The following is a 15122-nucleotide window of genomic DNA, read 5'->3' as shown; positions in this document are numbered from 1 at the left end:
AGCGCGCAACAAAAGCTCTACCTCGTCCCCGTCACACACTGTTGAGATATTTTTAAATAGAACTCTACAAAAGTCACTCATGTTTCCATAATATTATTACAAAATGTTCACATGTAAAACCCCGCCTCCTTGTAAGTGGTTGGCGAGTGATTCTATTGAAAACAAATTTGGCAAATTATTGTTTATAGATTTTCAAACCCTCTGGTGAATGATATCCTTTGTTGCTAAGGTTGTTATGCAGCTGTGGTTTAGTTTATTGTCACGTGTACCGAGGTACAGTGAAAAGCTTTTATGTTGCCTGTTACCCAGTCAGTAGAAAGACAATACATGATTACAATCCAGCCGTACACACTGTACAGTGGAGTATGAAGGTTTTGTAATACAATGATGGATTATCTTCTCATAGAGTGATACAGTGGAAACAGGCCCTTCGGCCCAACTTGCCAAAACTGACCAACATGTTTGGTTCATATCTCTCTAAACCTATCCTATCCATGTACCTGTAACTTGAACGTTGCGGGGGTCCCAGCCTCAACCACCCACCACAGAATGCTGGAGAAACTCGGCAGGACAGGCAGCTTCTCTCGGGAGAAGGAATGGGTGATGTTTCCGTGTCAAGACCCTTCTTCGGATTTCATCCGGCGATGTCGTGAGGGGAGAGGAGGAGGAAAGAGGAGAGGAGAGAGGAGGAGGGGAGAGGGGAGAGGGGAGAGGGGAGAGGTGAGGAGAGGGATAGGGGAGGGGAGAGGGGAGAGGGGGGGAGAGGGGGAGAGGAGGGGAGGAGGGGAGAGGAGGAGGGGGGAGGAGAGAGGAGAGGAGGGGAGAGGAGAGAGAGAGGAGAGGAGAGGGAGAGAGGAGGAGGGGAGAGGGGAGAGAGGGGAGAAGAGAGGGGGGGGGGAGAGGGGAGAGAGGGAGAGGAGAGAGGGGAGAGGAGAGGGGGATAGGGGAGAGGAGAGAGGGGATAGGGGAGAGGAGAGAGAGGAGGGGAGGGGGAGAGGGGAGAGGGGAGAGGAGGAGAGAGGAGAGGAGGGGGAGGGGAGAGGAGAGAGGAGGGGAGGGGGGGAGGGAGGGAGGAGGGGAGGAGAAAGAGGAGAGGCGAGAGAGGGGACAGGAGACTCCGCTCCAGTGTGAGTGCGGGCTCCGGTGCTGGTTTTGCCCCGCGCTGGTGCCGGGGTAGCTACGGGATGAGAACAGCGTTGCTGGTAGAGCTGACAGCACAGAGAGAGAGGAGAGAGGGAGAGAGAGAGGGAGAGAGAGGAGAGGGAGAGGGAGGGAAATAGAAAGAGAGAGTGAGGGGTAGATAGAGGGGGGAGTGAGGTGTGAGCACAGCCCCGCACACGGCGAGAGAGAGACAGAGACAGAGACAGAGACAGAGACAGAGACAGAGACACAGGGCTGCTGGCCACCAACATCCACCCTCCCGGCGCCGGCCGCCCGCTGCCCGTCTGGACCCACACTCACACCGCGCCCGGCGGCGCCTCCAGGTGGGTCCCGCTGTTACAGTGAGGGTGGGAGAGCCGACCCCTCCTCTCTCCCCCTCTTCCCCCTCTCCCCTCTCTCCCCTCCCCGGCTGCGAGGGGGGCAGCGTTTGCCGCGGGGGGAGGGAGGGATGGAGGGGAGGGGGGTCAGTGTCCCGGGGCCGGAGCCGCGGGGATGGGGCAGTGGAGGGGGGGGGGGGGGGTCACCGACCCGGGAATGTGTGTCTGTCACTGGCGGCAACGATGGGTCGAGCGGTCACTCTGTCCCCGCTGCTCATGTCCAGCAACGCCGCGCTGTAGGGGTGGGGGGGGGGGGGTCTGTGGGGGGGGGGGGGGGTGTGGGGGGGGGGGGGGGTCTGTGTCCCCCTCACCTCCCCACCCCCCACCCCCCATCTCTCTCTCTCTCTCACCCTCTCCCCTGTTTGTGAAGGGTCCGGAAAGGGAGTTTGTGAGGCGGTGATGAGCCACAACGGCGCCTCCCCCGGGGGTGGGGAAAGTGTCGGTGGGGGTCTGTACTCGGGGTCGACCCGCGGCGGCGCGGGGAGTAAATGGTCGCCCTGCTGTTTGTGGCTCAATGGTTGTAAAGTGTTGGCGCTGTGGCGGCGTGTTAAAGCCGGGGGGTGATGGGTGGGGGGCGAGTGATGTCCGGGCTCCAATGTTGCCCCATACAGGTGTATGCAGTCTCTCCGGCGCCGCGCCCCAATCTCCCACTGCGCTGTGGGACCCGCTCTATTCCCCGGCTAATGCCTCCCTGACACACTGCCCAAACGGCGTCTCTCCCTCTCTCTGCCACACCGCCCCTCTCCCTCTCCCTCTCCCTCTCCCTCTCCCTGCCTCACCGCCCCTCTCCCTCTCCCTCGGCGCCATCACCAGCCTCTGCACGGGAGAGTGTGGTAGATACACAGGGCTGGAGTAAGTCAGCGGGTCAGGCAGCATCTGGAGATAAGATGAGGAATGGGTGACCTATCCGTGTTCTCCAGTGGTGCTGCCTCACCCAGTGAGTTACTCCAGCCCTGACTCTGTGTAAACCCGCATCTATAGTTCCTTCCTCCACAAGGTTTACAACGCAGACTGCGTGAACCAACCTGATCTCCCGGTTGCCGGACATTAATCCTCCGGCCCATTCCCACACTGACCTTTCTGTCCTCTCTCCCCTCCATTGTCAGTGTGAGGCTAAACGCAAATTGGAGGAACAGCATCTCGTATTTCGCTCGGGCAGCTTACAGCCCAGTGGTATGAATATTGATTTCTCCAACTTCAGGTAGCCCCGCCATTCCCTCTCTCTCTACCCCCCCACACCCCCACCCACACCCACACCCAAGCCGCATTCGGTTCTCATTCTCACCCAACAAACATCTAACAATAGCTCCATAGATGCTGCTGCACCCGCTGAGTTTCTCCAGCATTTTGTCTACAAACAGCGAACAACGGCCCGTTTCCTTCACCGTTGTTACTTTTCTGCATCGTTCATTCATTGTTCTTTATCTCTCTACATCACCGTCTACTGTATCTCTCGTTTCCCTTGTCCCTAACCAGTCTGAATGAAAGGGTCTCGACCCGAAACGTCACCCATTCCCTCTCCCCAGAGACACTGCCTGTCCCGCTGAGTTACTCCAGCATTTTGTGTCTATCTTCGATTTAAACCAGCCTCTGCAGTTCCCTCCCACACACGGTTCACTGAGTTTGTTATCGCCTGTGTGTACCGGCAGCTGTAAGCTTGTCCTCCACTAGTCCCAGGACAGCAGCGTGTGGGGGTCGGGGGGGGGGAGGGTGGTGGTGTGTGTGGGGGGGGGGGGGGGGGGGGGGGGGAGATGGGGTGTGAGCGGGACGGTCCGGGGTGTAGTAGAAGGATGAGCGACGGGCCAGATACTTTGCAACCACCCAATATCCGGACAAGCCCCGTCGCCCGTCTGTGCCGGAGTTTCATATCAACCCCGTGTTCACAGTGGATGTTGTCTCTTCACACGGTGCTCGCGTCAGGTGGAGATGGTCGTCCTCGTGTGTGTGGGTGTGTGTGTGTATATATAGGTGTGTGTGTGTGTGTGTGTGTGTATAGGTGTGTGTGTGTGTGTATAGGTGTGTGTGTGTATAGGTGTGTGTGTGTGTGTGTATAGGTGTGTGTGTGTATAGGTGTGTGTGTGTGTAGGTGTGTGTGTGTGTATAGGTGTGTGTGTGTATAGGTGTGTGTGTGTGTGTATAGGTGTGTGTGTGTGTATAGGTGTGTGTGTGTATATAGGTGTGTGTGTGTATATAGGTGTGTGTGTGTGTATAGGTGTGTGTGTGTGTATAGGTGTGTGTGTGTATATGTGTGTGTGTGTGTATAGGTGTGTGTATAGGTGTGTGTGTGTATAGGTGTGTGTGTGTGTGTGTATATGTGTGTGTGTGTGTGTATAGGTGTGTGTGTATAGTGTGTGTGTGTGTATAGGTGTGTGTGTGTATATAGGTGTGTGTGTGTGGGTATGTGTGTGTGTATAGGTGTGTGTGTGTGTGTATGTGTGTGTGTGTGGTGTGTATGTGGTGTGGTGTGTGTATGGTGTGGGTGTGTGTGTGGTGTGTGTGTGTGTATAGGTGTGGTGTGTGTGGTGTGTGTGGTGTGTATAGGTGTGTGTGTATATGTGTGTGTATATGTGTGTGTGTGTGTGTGTGTGTGTGTGTGTGTGTGTGTGTATAGGTGTGTGTGTGTGTATAGGTGTGTGTGTGTGTGATAGGTGTGTGTGTGTGTGTGTAGGCCACCTCTGCCTCTGTCAGCATTGTCCAGCTTGGTGATGTCCCCAGGCCAAGCCTGTCCCTGCTTGAGGTGCCGGGCGGGGCAGGTTGGTGATGTCCCCAGAAGCCTGTCCCTGCTTGAGGTGCTGGACCGGGCTGGGCAGGTTGGTGTCCCTGCCAGGCCAAGTGCTGTCCCTGCTTGAGGCTGGGCAGGTTGGTGATGTCCCCAGGCCAAGCCTGTGGCGTGGTGCGTTATATACTGGGCTGGGCTGGGCTGGGGAGAGCGTTGAACTGCTTTGATTGTGTTGCATTCCTGTTGATAAAGACACAGTGACCAGGTAGGTCCCAGCCCACGTCGCCCTGCCAGACGTGAGCAGAAACAGTGACGGTTCATTCAGGAAATTGTATCTTTAATTAAACGACAAATACTTTGTGGCTTTTAGATGGAAATGCTGAGTTCTTGTTTTCAGCGAGTTATGAGATTGAAAACATTAGAATGACTAAGTTGCTGACATGCCTCTGGATCAATATGTTGAAAGAACAATGAATAAAAGATATGCAAAATAGTGTTGGCTGTTTGTTGGGTGAAAACAAGAAGCTGGTGTGACTTGGGTTGGGGAGGGAATGCCAGGGTTATCAATATTCATACCACTGGACTGGTGATAGGAGCAGAATTAGGCCATTCGGCCCATCAAGTCTACTCCACCATTCAATCATGGCTGATCTATCTCTCTCTCATAACCCCATTCTCCTGCCTTCTCCCTATAACCTCTGACACCTGTCAACTGTAAGATGTTGGCTACGATACGATGCACTGGAACTCTATCTTATAGAGTTCGATCTATCTTATGGGGGATCTTATAGAAACTTACAACATTCTTAAGGGGTTGGACAGGCTAGATGCAGGAAGATTGTTCCCAATGTTGGGGAAGTCCAGAACAAGAGGTCACAGTTTAAGGATAAGGGGGAAATCTTTTAGGACCGAGATGAGAAAAACATTTTTCGCACAGAGAGTGGTGAATCTCTGGAATTCTCTGCCACAGAAGCCAGGTACGGGATACTGAGTTGGATGATCAGCCATGATCATATTGAATGGCGGTGCAGGCTCGAAGGGCCGAATGGCCTACTCCTGCACCTATTTTCTTTGTTTCTATTTATCCCAGGAGGGAAATTGATCTGCCAACAGTCATACAACACAAGATACATGGAACATGAAATTAAAGTTACGAGTGGAAAGGATTGGGGATGTGCAAAGGATTGGGATGGGGGGGGATTGGGGGGGGGGGGGGGGGGGGGGAGTCAGTCTCAGTCTACCCCACAACAGAAGGGGGAGGAGTTGTACAGTTTGATAGCCAGAGGGAAGAAGGATCTCCTGTGGCGTTCTGTGCTGCATCTTGGTGGGACCAGTCTGTTGCTGAAGGTGAAGGTGAAGGTGAAGGTGGTCCTCAGGGTTAGTGTGAGACCCACGTGGCCCCCTCAATCCAGCCTTTACCTGTACTCGTGCACAAGGCAGCCTACATTATTGCCCCAATGTAAAGCAACACACAAACCTTGTATCTGTCTTTCACAACGTTTCAAGCCAGCTTTAATTAAATCTTTAACGAACCCGTTCACTGTTTCATCCCATTGACGGCTTTATTATTGTTACAGACAACAAACGTGACCAACTTGGGATGGGGGACTAGTTAATGGAGAGGGGAAGAGAACAAACACTCTGACCCCTTCACTCCCTCACTCCACATATAATCACCAGGTCAAGTGACATTAATGTTGCCTATTTCAGAGCACAGAGTGCTGGAGCACCATAACAGCGGGTCAGGCAGCATCTGTGGAGAACATAAGGTGAACAGAGGCAGTAACTCAGTGGGTCCGAAAGCCGTAAGAACATGGATTGACGCCCAGAGTGCGAGTAACTCAGTGGGTCAGGCAGCATCTGTGGAGAACATATAGGTGGCCAGAGTGCTGGAGTAACTCAGTGGGTCAGGCAGCATCTGTGGCTCCATGGATAGGTGACGTTTCACAGAGTGCTGGAGTAACTCAGCGGGTCAGGCAGCATCTGTGGAGAACATGGATAGGTGAAGTTTCACAGAGTGCTGGAGTAACTCAGCGGGTCAGGCAGCATCTGTGGAGAACATGGATAGGTGACGTTTCACAGAGTGCTGGAGTAACTCAGCGGGTCTGGCAGCATCTGTGGAGAGAAGGAATGGGAGCAGAGATGCTGCCTGTGCCTCTGAGTTACTCCAGCACTTTGTGCCTATCTTTGGTGTAAGCCAGCATCTGCAGTTCCTTCCTACACAGTTAAATAGTCCATGGGCTCTCTATTAGATATGGAGCAGACAATAAAAGCTGTTCACTGTACCTCGGTACACGTGACAATAAACTGAAGTGTGACTGCTCCATGGATTTGCTGTTGTGCTTCAGGTGGGTTTAGTAAGCTACTTGTGTTGATGTGCTTTAGTAAAGTTAGATGTGCTGTGGCTGGCATTGATTGTTGAGTGTTGATTTATTTACAAGCAGGGTTCCAGCCGGGCTGGGGGCGTTCCCTTCATGCTCTGCCCCCGTGCTGAGCTGCTGCCGTGCATCAGTTGAGCATCTCCTGCGTGTTGTGTTGGGCTGGCTAAATAAATGCTCGCTCTTCCAGATTGTTTTTGAATCAAATCTGTTCTGTTCTGGTCTCAAATTAAATCAGCATCTGGAGATGAAAGTTTAAATCTGCAAGCACCACCATCAGAGGAACGTCAATGCAAAATACTCAATGTTATTTTGTTACCACAACTGCCCATCCCTCCAGGGTGTGTCCCAAGGTACGACGACTCTTTGGGCGACAACTCACGACCGTACAGGCTTCATTCACCCCGCGACATGTCGCCTGTATGGTCGTGAGTCGTCTCCTCAGTCGCCCAAAGAGTCGTAGCGTCTTTCTGGTAACCGCTGGATTTTCAACGTTGAATATTTCGGCGACAGGCAGCGACCTATGACGGGTGCTGGCAGTCGCCGGAAAGGTTGCGTAAGTGGGACACACCCATAACTCATTGGGAAGTAATTGGATTTGCTGAAACCCTCAGGAGTAACGGGGGTTAATGTGATCCAGACGGACAAATTTATTCATCCGATTGTGATTCTTTGCAGAGAGTGGAGTGTCCTTGCTACAGAATGCTGATGTGTCGATTATGCATTTGACTCGGGATAGATAACTGCTTATATATGTGAGTGGGATCTGTGTGTGGGCGTAGCTTCAAGTTGCCATTATATTTTATTTTGTTTTTATAGCTTATTAAGTATCTAGCTGACAGATCCACGTGGAAAAGCCACATTCATTGTTCTTTATCTCTCTACATCATCATCTATATCTCTCGTTTCCCTTGTCCCTAACCAGTCTGAAGAAGGGTCTCGACCCGAAACGCCACCCATTCCTTCTCTCTAGAGATGCCTCGTGTCCCGCTGAGTTACTCCAGCATGTTGTGTCTATCCAGTTTAAAGCAGCATCTGCAGTTCCTTCCTAGACTTGTGGCGGTGAACGTGTTTAATGGATTGTACTCCGTTGTCTGATTTTTGAAAGAACACTCAATTCCCTCCAATAACAGACAACACTAAGGACTCTTGATGTATATAGTGTCTTGTCTATGGTCTTTGTCTGTTCTTTTGCACAATGTATTGTTGGTGGGATTTGTGATTTGTGATGTGGTATGGATGAACTTTATTACTATGATCTGTGCTGTTATATGTGTTAATGTGACTAAAGCAGTGTACCATCATGTACCAAACCCACATACCACCAACCCTGGTTCAATTCTATCCCCCACATTAAAACCATCCACGTCCTTGTGGAACTCGGCTAGAATCATCTCTCCTGGGGTTTCAGGAAGAAACTGACTGTAGAATTGTTGATCCTAACTGTTCCTGACTATCCCTGTATGCAAGCTCAGAAACTATAGCCTGGCATGTTGTCCCACAGGTAACAGTAAGGTTGTGATGCTAGATCCCCTTGTGTACATCTCCGTACCTGTGAGGTATGTGTACACCTGTTGAAGCTGCTGGTACACCTGGCGATGGGAACACCTGGTTGATGACAAGACATGGTCACAGTCGGCTGGTTAAACGTTGGTAAAGTTCTTCATTTCCAGACATTCTTGAGGTTGTGAACTTGTAGTGATTGGTTTGGCTGGAAAGATGCCATGGGTACTCACAGTGTTGGCGTGACTCTGACATAATTATAAAACGTCTCGTTAAACAAGGATCATTTTCCTTCTGTTGTTTCCTTAATCATGAGGATTTCTCTGAGAAACAGTTTTGCAGCGATTTTCAAAACTTTGATTAAAATCAGGCTGTAACTGGAATGTTCTTGTAGACTGAACAAGGCCCTTCACAACATGGACTTGTTGAGGCTGCTGTCAACAAATCATTATTGACACAAGATTCTGCAGATGCTGGAATTACTGCAGCTATAAACATGATGTGCTGAGAACATTTACATTATTTAGAAGAAAGAAAATGCCATTAAAACCAACACACTGGATCAATCTCCTTGATTCCACTGATTGATTTACAATAGAGCCTGAGTTACAAGCACGTCCCAAACCCTAAGGTATCTACCAGCAGGAATAATGAGGGAAGTTTCCCCACCATCCTACACCATCCAGACTTTGTAACCCTAGCCCTGTCCCATTGTCACTGGGATCTAAGTTACCACTGGCTATAAGTGGATATATTTAAGGCAGAGAAAGATAGATTCTTGATTAGTACAGAGGTTATGGGGAGAAGGCAGGAGAATGGGGTTGGGAGGGAGAGATAGATCAGCCATGATTGAAAGACTTGATGGGCCGAATGGCCTAATTCTACTGCTATCACTTATGACATTGTGAGCTTGCTTCATTAATATGAGTGGATACCTTCACCAGAACGACCACAATTCAACACAGTGACTCACTGCCACTTTCCCAAGGATGTTAAGGGAATGGTTAGATCCTGTCATTGGAAGATACTGACACACAGTGTAACGCTTAATGTGTGTAGGAAGGAACTGCAGATGCTGGTTTACACTGAAGGTAGACTTTTGTGTAGCATTCTTTGGTATTTGTATCAACTTCACAATAACAATGCATTTCCAAATTGAATCGTGAATTTAACGAGACCAATGACTTTGTCAATATAATTGGTGTTATTGACTTGTGGAACAGTGTTCTGTTGAAGAGGCTGTCATTTTTGGCTCTCGGCCTGAAGTCAGCTGTCTTTGATTCTCTGTGTGTACATTCTATTTAATCTTTGACTTTGTCAAATTAAAGGGTTGTGTGATATCAGCTTATGAGGGACTTTAACAAAAATAGAACGAGGTATGCTGTGTGCAAACATTTATTTTCCTTCTACAAAGATCAACAGATGGACCTAACTATTATTATTGAGGGAAAGTTAGTACCAGCTCCTGAGCAGATGAGTGTTTACTGAAGATAGACACAAAAAGCTGGAGTAACTCAGCGGGACAGGCAGCATCTCTGGAGAGAAGGGAGGGGGGAGACTGAGGGGGGGGGGGGGGAGAAGAAGGGGTAGGCAGAGGGGGGGTGGAGAGACAGGGAGGGGGAGACAGTGAGGGGGGAGATGTAGGGGAGGGGGACATTTCCCAACACATCACCGTTCTCAGCCTCCTGGTGATTTCACGGGAGCCGTGCGTTTTGGAATCAATTGTTGGCATTGAAACAAATATCGGTGAATTGTCCCAGGTTGAGGAGCAGGTTTCTCCGGTGAAGACTTTCACTGTCAAAGCAGGTGAAACAATGATGAATATTCGTGAAGTAATTGATTATTTTTGCGGGTGGGACAAGGAATACATTGCACTGGCCTTGTCCAGGAAGGCAGAGTTTGTGTGACACCAGTGGTGAGATGGGTTTTACTTGTTGCTGTCTGTGAGATCCTGAAGAGGGCACTGAGACTGTTTCCGCACTGTATCTCTAAACCAAACTAAAGAAGCCAAACATCGAGCAGAGAATGCCATCGATTCCCAGCCTCTGTTGGAAGAGAGCAGGGACGTACATCGATGTGGGGACGCCAGGTTGGTTGGGGGAATATTCATAACTAGCCACTCATGGCCATGATTACGATTTTAAAATAATTTAACAGTGAACTAGCAAGAGGTGTGGAGGCTAATTCACTGGATGTGTTCAAGAGAGAGTTAGATTTAGCTCTTCAGGCTAAGGGAATCAAGGGATATGGGGAGAAAGCAGGAACGGGGTACTGATTTCGGAAGATCAGTCATGATCATATTGAATGGCGGTGCTGGCTCGAAGGGCCGAATGGCCTCCTCCTGCGCCTATTTTTCCATGTTCTATGTTTCTATGTCCAGTTTGATCACAGTAAGCTCGGCTCCTCTTGATCGGGGTGGGAGTTCCACTGGTGATGCTTTATACATCTACAGTTCCATCGCTGTTGGGACGAGAGTCAAGGGTCAGAGCGAGCCCTTCACTGGAGCTGGGAACAGCAGCGGCCCATGTGGAACATGTGGGGAGGAACTGGTTTACACAGAAGATAGACACAAAATGCTGGAGTAACTCAGAGGGACGGGCAGGATCTCTGGAGAGAAGGAATGGGTGATGTTTCGGGGCGAGACCCTTCTTCAGACTGAGAGTCAGGGGAGAGGGAGACTGAAAGAGATATGGAAGGGTGAGGTGTGAAAGGGGACAAAGGTCAAGGAAACTGTAGACTAGATCCTTGTTGGCCAGGGGAAGGTGACAACGAGGCATACAAAGATACAATATAATCAGGAGGACAGTGGGACTGGCCGGAGAACTAGGGTGGGGGAGGGAGGGGCAGGGGTTGCTTGAAGTTAGAGAAGTCAATATTCAAACCACTGGGGTGTAAGCTGCCCAAGTCAGATATCCTCCAACTCAGTACACACGGCAATAAACTAGACTGAGCTCTGGGGCAGAGAGACTGGGCATCACATGGTGCTTTCTACTCCAACCCACAGTGTTGTTGGCTGGTGATGAGGACATCGTGGCTCCACAACTTTCACCAGCGGGTGTCGACACCTTCATGAGGAGGACAGGGGAAGAAACTGGAGTGAAAGCTCTCTCTCCCTTTCTCTCAAAGCCCAGAGACAGAGGGTGGAAATCTTCAGACCACAAGGAGTTAATTGGCAACAATCTCACGGAGATAAAAACCATCTTCCCTTTCCTGACAAACCCTATATTTAGACTGGAACAAAATGCCTCTTCAACAGCTTAAGACCATGTTTCCATCCTGGTGGCTATCATCTTTCATAGGGAAGCAAAACAAATCCCACATCGGTGAGGCAAGTGTGTGAGAAATAGCTCCTTTATTTTAGTATCAGTTGTTTAATGACGGCCTTGTAATCTGTGCAGCATTCCTGTAACGTAAGATGCAACCTTCCACTTCTGCAACGGAGCAACTTGCACGTTCTCAGGTAACGTGGCTCCACATACTGGCTGCGGAATGTGATTGACCACTCACCCTCCTCGCGCCGCTGGTCCTGTCACTTCACCTGTCCATTGGCCGTTCTTCAGGGGACTCCAGACCCCAGAATCTGGAGGGTGTGAGCTATAGGGAGTGGTTGGGCAAGCTGGGACTGGATGAGGGGTGATCGTGCAGAGGTGTATCAAATCATGGAAGGCCAAACGCACAGTCTCGTGCCCAGAGTAGGGGATCTGATAACCAGGGAACATAGGGTTGAGGTGAGGGGGGGGAAATTTAATAGGAACCTGAGGGGCAACGTATTTACACAAAGGGTGGTGGGTGTATGGAACGAGCTGCCGGAGGAGGTAGTTGAGGCTGGGACTATCGTAACGTTTAAGAAACAGTTAGACAGGTACATGGATTGGACAGGTTAAGAGGAATGAGCTACTATCTACCTCATTGGAGACCCTCGGACTATCTTTAATCGGACTTTACTGGACTAACTGTACCTTGTACTAAACGTTATTCCCTTTATCATGTATCTGTACACTGTGGACGGCTCGATTGTAATCATGTATTGTCTTTCCGCTGACTGGTTAGCACGCAACAAAAGCTTTTCACTGTACCTCTGTACACGTGACAATAAACTAAACTAGATGGAAGACACATGGTGGGTGTTGAAGATGTCCCTGATGTGGGTGGTGTGGGTTAGAGAGGGAGCTGCGTGTAGTTTTGTCCCTCGTGTCTGCTGCCCTGAGGCGGTCAGACTCACCATTGGCATAGCCGGGATAGGTCACCGACCGCAATGCCCTTTGCAGAAGGAACCACGGTGACCACCAGTGGTGCAGCAGTGAATACTCAGGGTGCTTGAAGCTCTGCCAATCCAAGCTGTAGTGGTTGGTGTTGAATTCCTAGACAGCAGATTATTGCACCAGTTGTCCTTGTCCTCTCATCTGTCTTCCATTCTAAATCCGTCAGTGTGGACAGGACATCCTCCCCCACAACGGCTTGTGTTTCTCTCGGTTATTCTCTCGCTTGCCAAGGATGCAGTAAATTGGCTATGTAGCTTCCAGTGTAGATGAACTGAGCGGTGGAGACGGGCGGGGGAACGAGTGGACAATGGGTTGAATGATAGTAGACGCACAATGATCGGTGAGGTCCAGTAGAAGCGGGTCGTCCAGCACCAATCACAACTAGTAGAGGCCCCGCACACGTCCACTGTAGATGGTGCAAGGTTTAGTGTGGTCAGGAGATGAGCCGCTCAGTGTAGGATACCTCATTCACCTGCTTTGTACAGACTCAGTTGGCTGGTTGGTCAATGTGGCCCCATATAGAAACATAGAAACATAGACAATAGGTGCAGGAGTAGGCCATTCGGCCCTTCGAGCCTGCACCGCCATTCAATATGATCATGGCTGATCATCCAACACAGTATCCCGTACCTGCCTTCTCTCCATACCCTCTGATCCCCTTATCCACAAGGGCCACATCTAACTCCCTCTTAAATATAGCCAATGAACTGTGGCCTCAACTACCCTCTGTGCAGAGAGTTCCAGAGATCCACCACTCTCTGTGTGAAAAAAGTTCTCCTCATCTCGGTTTTAAAGGATTTCCACCTTATCCTTAAGCTGTGACCCCTTGTCCTGGACTTCCCCAACATCGGGAACAATCTTCCTGCATCTAGCCTGTCCAACCCCTTAAGAATTTTGTAAGTTTCTATAAAATCCCCTCTCAATCTCCTAAATTCTAGAGAGTATGAAATAGCAATGGCATTGAATGCCTGGGGTAGGTGGTTAGATGGTCTTTGTCATTGCTTGGCATTTAGTGGCATGGGTGCTGCTTGCTACATATCAGCCCAAGTCAACGTGTGTCATTCTGTGCGTGCATGGTCTGCTTCATGTGCTGAGGCGTTGCAAATGGAATTGATCATTTGTGGTCTCACTGGTAAAGCTCCCCGTCTGTGACATTGGGAACATTGTTCCTCCATCCAGCTTGTCCAGTCCTTTTATAATCTTATATGTTTCTATAAGATCCCCCCTCATCCTTCTAAACTCCAGTGAATACAAGCCCAGTCTTTTCAATCTTTCCTCGTATGACAGTCCCGCCATCCCAGGGGTCAATCTTGTGAACCTACGCTGCACTGCCTTAATCACAAGGATGGCCTTCCTCAAATTAGGAGACCAAAAACTGTACGCCAACTTTCAGTGACCAGTGTACAAGGTCACCCAGGTCTTGCCACACCTCCCCCTTACCTAACCTAACCCATTGAGATAATAATCTGCCCCCTTGTTTTTGTCGCCAAAGTGGATAACCTCACGTTTATCTATATTATACTGCATCTGCCACGCATCTGCCCACTCATTCAACCTGTCCAGGTCACCCTGCAACCTCCTAACATCCTCTTCATAGTTCACACTGCCAACCACCCGCAAACTTGCTAATGTTGCTCCTAATTCCCTCTTCCAAATCATTAATCTATATGGTAAACAGTTGCGGCCCCAACACCGAGCCTTGCGGCACTCCACTCGCCACTGCCTGCCATTCTGAAAAGGACCCGTTCACTCCTACTCTTTGCTTCCGGTCTGCCAACCAATTTTCTATCCACGTCAACACCCTACCCCCAATACCATGTGCTCTAATTTTAGTCACCAGTCTCCCGTGCGGGACCTTATCAAAGGCTTTCTGAAAGTCTAGATACACTACATCCACTGGCTCCCCTTCATCCATTTTACTTGTCACATCCTCAAAAAATTCCAGAAGATTAGTGAGCATGATTTTCCTTTGATAAATCCATGCTGACTTGGACTAATCCTTTTACTGTTATCCAAATGCCCCATTATTACCTCTTTAATTACCAGTTCAATTACTCCAGCATTTTGTGTCTATCTACGGAGTAAACCAGCATCTGCAGTTCCTTCCTACACAGTTTTAAAAACAATCATGGCTCTAACACGGGACTAATATACATAATGAGAATATTAATAATATCAGTCCTTCGAGCAAAGAAGTTACAAAGAGATTGTATAAAGATGTAACAAAGCAGGACTATTTAGACAAGGAAACTGTTCTCATTAGTGGTGTGTTTGTGGGACCCGAGGCCACAGATTTCTAACTGCAGATGCATGACAATGTCAGGCAAAAGCTTAGTTATGATCAGCTTATGATTCTTAGAGCGGCGTGGGAAAGCTATTGATTAGGACTTTAAAAAGTAGTTGACCAGTCAGCTGAGAACGTGAAGCAGAGGGGATTGGTGCATGAGGGGCCAGCAGAGAATCGATGGGCCGAATGGTTTCATTCTGTTCTGTAACAATCTTGCAATTAATCGTGTGCAGGAAGGAACTGCAGATGCTGGTTTATAGTGAAGATAGACACAGAATGCTGGAGTAACTCAGCGGGACAGGCAGCATCTCTCGAGAGAAGGAATGGGTGACGTTTCGGGTCGAGACCCTTCTTCAGAAGCTGCCTGTCCCGCTGAGTTACTCCAGCTTTTTGTGTCTATGAGGCAGCAGCTCTATCAGCCTACAGGGGCATCAA

General features: G+C 49.6%; 1 protein-coding gene across 1 annotated transcript in view; it reads left to right on the top strand.

Moving 5' to 3' along the window:
- Nucleotides 1-1246: 1246 nt before the first annotated feature.
- The window catches only part of LOC129710954 (semaphorin-6B-like), a 334781-nt gene continuing 320905 nt past the window's right edge, over nucleotides 1247-15122 (top strand). Inside the window, exon 1 of the mRNA XM_055658270.1 lies at nucleotides 1247-1484. The gene's annotated coding sequence lies outside the window, so the exon portion shown is untranslated. The remainder of the gene's footprint in view (nucleotides 1485-15122) is intronic.

Source organism: Leucoraja erinacea, chromosome 29 (assembly GCF_028641065.1).
Source record: "Leucoraja erinacea ecotype New England chromosome 29, Leri_hhj_1, whole genome shotgun sequence".
Classification (NCBI taxonomy): Eukaryota; Metazoa; Chordata; class Chondrichthyes; order Rajiformes; family Rajidae; genus Leucoraja; species Leucoraja erinaceus.
The sequence above is the reverse complement of the archived record's forward strand: the minus strand, read 5'-3'. Positions and strand labels throughout refer to the sequence as shown.